The 6,079-nt window shown below is 47.3% G+C and overlaps 1 pseudogene; it reads left to right on the top strand.

Annotated features, from left to right (window-relative positions):
• The first annotated feature begins 3,816 nt into the window (after positions 1–3,816).
• On the top strand, positions 3,817–4,594 carry LOC111527375 (annotated as a pseudogene).
• The last annotated feature ends 1,485 nt before the right edge of the window (positions 4,595–6,079 follow it).

The raw sequence follows: 6,079 nt of genomic DNA, 5'->3' as shown, positions 1-6,079 counted from the left end.
TGTGTGTGTGTGTATACATATATATATATATATTTAAAAATTAGGGGTGGAGGGTGTGGTGGCAGGCACCTGTAGTCCCAGTTACTCAGGAGGCTGAGGTGTGAGGTGGAAGGATGTGTTGAGTCCAAGAGCTGGATGCTGCAGTGAGGTATGAATGCACCCCTGAGCTCCAGCCTTGGTGACAGAGCGAGACCCTGTCTCTGAAATTATGATAACAGTAATTCAAATAATTAAAAATCTTTGTGTACATGCAATATAACCAAAACACAGGTTCATTCCCTCACCTCTTGGAGATCGAATTAACAAGAGCAATGTCTGCTATGAAGAAGCAGACTTTCTGCCATGCTTGGTTTAGGGGAAGACGTACATGCTCCTGCCTTTAAAGGCTCTGTTTCCCTTTGTGGGCAGAAAGCAGGGCCTTTTAAAGGGGGACATGGCATGAATGGTAGGCAGGGGAGGGGGCAGGCGGCTGCGGGGTCTACGTGACATGCTGAGGTGCCTTGTCTGCTGCGCGGACATGCTGGCACCATCTTGGCCAGAGCTACATTGGAAAGGGGCTGTATGTCAAGCTGAAACAGACATATTCTTGAGCTGCGTTCCGGGATGCTCTTAAGTTGCTTGGAGACAACTTGATCCCTTTGAGTTTTGTTTTAGAATTTGCTCAGTGGGACCAGAGCATATTTCAATGTAAATTAATAGTATTAGTTGACAATCTCCAGTGCTTGGCAAGGCTGTAGTTGGAAACGAGGACTCATACGCTGTCAGTAGCAGTGGTAGTAACCTCTATCTGGACATTTATTTGGCGTTTTCTATTGAGGGAAAGATGTACATACCCTTCCACCTGTAGGGAAAAGAAAGAAAGATCAGAGTGTTACTGTGTCTATGTAGAACAGGAAGACATAAGAAACTCCATTTTGACCTGTACCCCGAAGGATTGTTTTGCCCTGAGATGCTGTTAATCTGTGACTTTGCCCCAACCTTGAGCTCACAGAAATGTCCGGAGCCATGAGGCCCGGAATTAGCCGACCTCTGTTGCCTGATCTCCGCAAAGCGGAGACAAGATGGCACATTTCCGGGTTCTTCATTAACAACATTTCCCGCGTGCGCCTAAAGCTTTTCCCGCACGCGCCTAGACTTTTCCCGCGCGCGCCTAGGCTTTTCCCGCGCGCGCCAACCTTTCCCGCGCGCGCGCGCGCGCATTTTCGCGCCCAGGAAGATATGCAGCCTACGGCGCAGGCGCGATCCCGCGCCCGGGAAAATTACAAACCCATGGCGCATGCGCAATTGTAATTTGAGCGAACCCAGCCCCCCGTTACCGCCCTGGCCCAACCTCTTCCCCTGCCAGCCTATATAAGGCATTGCACTGCCACCATTAAACGAGACTTGATCAGGCTATTTGTCTTGTCTCCATTTCTCATGTTTTCTTGTCTCCTCCATTCCCACTCCCGCTTTCAGGGTCCGTTCGACTGTCCTGCAGGTCGGGACACAGAAACATGTGTTGTATGGAATCAAGGTTTAAGGGATCTAGGGCTGTGCAAAGTGTGCCTTGTTAGTAAAATGTTTACGGGTAGTATGCTTGGGAAAAGTCATCGCCATTCTCCATTCTCGATAAACCAGGGGCACAATGCACTGCGGAAAGCCTCAGGGACCTCTGCCCTGGAAGGCCGGGTATCATCCAAGGTTTCTCTCAACATTTTTCAGGAATAAAATATATCGTCATTAACTATAGTCACCACGCTATACAACAGATCTCTTGAATGTATTCCTCCTACCTGAGTGTAAATATGTGTAAATACAATACAGAGATATGATATTGCATATCATGGGGAAAAATGTAAAAGATCGAACATGTTCTGCTTAGAGTGTGTTATGGGCTGAATTGTGTTTCCCCAAAATTCGTATGTGGAAGCCCTCACCCTCAATGTGCATGGATTTGGAGACAGGGCCTCTAAGGAGGTTACTGAGGTTGAATGAGGTCACAGGGGCAGGCCCCTGGTCCTATAGGACTGGAACCCGTATAAGAAAAGGAAGAGAGCCGCATTCCTGCCCGGCACTGCAGAACTTGCTTGGCCTTAGTCCCTCAAAGTCCTGCCAGGACCATTCACAGCCACTCCCGCGTGCTGGAAGACGAGATTGTCAGGGCTTTGGCAATATTGGAAAAGTCCTATTTTTGCTCCCCTTGCCATGTTTCTAGATCCTGCCCTCCACATACAAATAACAGGCTTGAGCAACCAGCGTTCCGTTCCCTCACTTCCCACTAAATGTGCCTGTGCTCCTGCTCACCCCCACGCACCCAGGAGCTATGGGTAAAGTCATAAAAACGGGGTGAGCAAGGCAATTCCCCGCTGCATCTCTCCACTTGCACCCCGTTCCTCAACTTCCACATCAAACGTCTTCTGAAGCCTCTTGAGGGTCGTTTCTCAAAACGCATGCCCTGAGCCCAGCTTGGGCCATTCTCATCTGGCTTCCTGTGGCGTCCTAGTGTCTGTGGCACCCTCTCAGTCCTCGGCCTGACCCCGAGCCACGGGCTGAGTTCCTTGGTGCGGGGAAGTTTGAGAATCTGGAGGTTTTTTTCTCAGGAAGACAATTATGTGCATCCACCATCTCATTTATTTATTTTTATTTATTTCTTTGAGACGGAGTCTCGCTCTGTCACCCAGGCTGGAGCGCAGTGGCGCGATCTTGGCTCACTGCAAGGTCTGCCTCCCGGGTCCAAGCGATTCTCCTGCCTCAGCCTCCCGAGTAGCTGGGACTACAGGCGCCTGCCACCACGCCCGGATAATTGTTTTTTGTTTTTGTTTTTGTTTTTGTATTTTTAGTAGAGACGGGGTTTCACCATGTTAGCCAGGATGGTCTCGATCTCCTGACCTTGTGATCCACCTGTCTTGGCCTCCCAAAGTGCTGGGATTACAGGAGTGAGCCACCATGCCCGGCCGCCGTCTCATTTAATACAGGTACCCTCAAGAGAGACGTCACTATCAGCTCCACGTTATGGATGAGGGAACAGACTTAGAGAGGCCTCGCTGTTCTGTCTGTGGGGGCAGCAGGCAGGGAAATTATTGATGTTGTTGGTAATTAGGTGTCCAGTGTACGTCCTAAGACTTGCGTTCCTTACCCCGCAAGAATCTTATCCACCCATGTCTTTCTTTTTAGACTGTGAGTGAGTGACTTATTCTCCTCAGGCCGACTCTGGCCTGGCTAGGGTAGCTAGGGTAGGCCTTCTAAGGCACGACTGCCTTGTTTCTTCTCTCCACACTGGTAATTCGAGGGAGAATGTCAGACAGAACAGAAGCCTTGGAGCCAGAAAGGCCAGAAATCTCTCTTTAATACCTTACCAGGTTTCTGACGAGTAATACAACTTTCACATTTGTCATTAGGAACGAAATTTTGTTTATTGCATGAACGTTCCTAACAGCGATTTTGACACCAAGAGGGTGTTCAACAAATGGTAGCCTGTGTTTTCCTTTCATGATCTCAGGAACACCTTTCCTGACCACTCTCCCTAAAACCTTTAAGCTGGCTTTATTTTTCTCTTTTACAGCGCTTACCGGTACCTGATGTTAAGGTGAATGTGCCGTGGTGTCCTGGATGCAGCATAGCCCACCTCTTCCCAACTCAGACTGAGCAACCCTGGCTGGTACCGTCATGCCGCTGGACTTGTGATCTGGCAAAGAGGAGGAGTAGGATGTGGGTCCCGGTGGACACACAGGATGCCACCTCTCAGTCACCCTGTTCGCACTCGTGGCTGGCTCTGGCTACTCCTCCTCACTCCTCTCTGTCCCATCCTGTGCTTTTCACACTGCTGCCTCCCTCCAGGGTCTTGTTGCTGAGATGAATACCACTCTCTTTGTGGACAACGTTGAAAGAAACGTGACCAAAGAGCTCCTTTTCAAGCTATTTCACCAAGGCTGGGCCAGTAGTAAAGGTGAAAATTCCAAAAGATGGGGATGGTAAACCAAAGCAATTTGCACTGAATTTCATACAGGAAGTATCTGCCCCTCTTAGTGGAATCAAACTCTATGGAAGGCCTATCAAAATACAATTTAGACAGGAAGTAGTCATGCCTCGCAGGATATCTGTTTGTCATGTCCTCAGCCTCATGTTGCAAATTCAAGCCCTGCCTCCACATCTCCCAGCGGTGGGTATGAAAGGACTGTGGGTAACAGAATTCCATCAGCACAGATACTTCAGAGATCTTTCTCTTCTCCAGAAAATTTTCAGAGACAAGCAGCGATGAGCAGTGATTTGAGGCAAACGCCATCTTTGGTTCTCTGCCTCTGGATGAATTAGGATTTTCACCATCAGTTCAATCACACAATCGTACTTTGAACTAGTCTTCAAGCTCGCAGTGGCGCCAAGATGCACCCTGATCACTGTGCAGAGTCAGACAGAATTCTCATCCCTACCTAGCAGTTAGACGCTATAGCCGGGAACGGCGTCACGCTGATCATGGATGTGACCATCATTACAGAGGACGCAGAGATGATTTATTGTATGACGACTGGAGCCACAATGGCTGGACTATGACTGTGATAACAGAAGAGACGGTGGCAATGATGGAAAATGGCGCTCATCTCGCACTAACAAGTGTTAAAAGGACATTGTTTTTCATAGGGTCATTTTTAGGCCCTTTGTCTAAGTTGGTGTGGAGCTATTTTGTTGAAAACCTGCTGCACACAGCAGCCTTACAAGTTGTCACATTTCTTTTTTTTGGTTTTTTTTTTTTTTTTTTCAGTAGAGACGGGGTTTCACCGGGTTAGCCAGGATGGTCTCGATCTCCTGACCTCGTGATCCGCCCGTCTCGGCCTCCCAAAGTGCTGGGATTACAGGCTTGAGCCACCGCATCCGGCCACATTTCTTTATAAAGTTTTGTAAATGTATAGCTACAATTTAATACCAAAATGGAAATAATTGTGGCTTTATTACATGGATGATAATCTTTCACCCCTGGGTTTTATGAAGAGGAAAAGGTTTTATGCAAAACAATGTGTCTCCATTCCTAATTGTTTTAAACACTTTAGGAGGGATTGGATTATATAGATTGGTTGTGCGATAAAGGAGCTATTTTAATTATCATTTATCTTTTTGTATTGCGAGAAATTTCTTGTTCGTGAATCAGATTTTGCTGTATGTAATAGAAAGCATCCCAGGTGGCTGTCTGAAATGGCTATCGGTACATTTCTTGAAAAAAAAAAAAAAAAGATTCCTGAAGCCTTTAAGTACTGCCTCTTTCAGTCAAACTTTAAAACTGTTAGCAGTTTCAAAGTGCTCAGGAGGTGTGTGCAAAGACAGGTTTAATGGAGCTTGCACAGGTTGCTTTTTCCTTTGAACCTTTGAAAAAATTTACTCTTCACATTTTCTGACTCGAAAATTATTGAATCTTGTTGAACAAAACTTTTACATATTGAGATACTGTTTCCTTTTCATGGCAGAATTCTTTATAAGAGTTCGTTTGTTGAAAACCAGGGATCCTTTTGAATACCACAGCCTTAGTTCAATGTTGCTTTTTAATATATGGAAAATAGTTTTAAAACCAAATAGGAGTAATAGTGAATTATGAGGAACAACATAGACTTACAAATTCCAAAAATACTAACCTGGTGTCATAAGTTTGTATGATGCAATGCATAATAATAGTCTCACTTGAGAAGCTGTGATTGAGTACCCAGGCTAAGACTTTGCGCCTGTCTCAAACGCTAATCGCTTGGAGGGAGAACACAGCTGACTGCTGTCTCCCTGAATACGTTTGACAGAGACTGTCCAGTTGGGGTTTCTGGCAGCTGAGACATCCAGGCAAGTTCCGACTTATGCGGGAAGGCCAGCACCGGGGCGCTGTCCCAGGAGGCATGGGGCCGCTGGTCACCAGGGCGGGGAAGCAGAGAAGCGTGAACACAACCCTTGCACACGATGACGCTGCTGTAAACGTGTACACCACAGGCTGTGGCTCGGCACGGGCTATCCGGTTCCCCGGAGGGCAAAGTGGCAGATACTCAAGCTGAGTGTGAAGAGATCTATCTAGGTCCCAGCGGAAAGAAGCGGGCCAGACCCCACTCCCAATTCAGTGCCTCCCTTTTGCCTG

Source organism: Piliocolobus tephrosceles, unplaced genomic scaffold (genome assembly GCF_002776525.5).
Source record: "Piliocolobus tephrosceles isolate RC106 unplaced genomic scaffold, ASM277652v3 unscaffolded_28456, whole genome shotgun sequence".
NCBI lineage: Eukaryota > Metazoa > Chordata > Mammalia > Primates > Cercopithecidae > Piliocolobus > Piliocolobus tephrosceles.
This window is presented reverse-complemented; position numbering and strand designations above follow the sequence as displayed.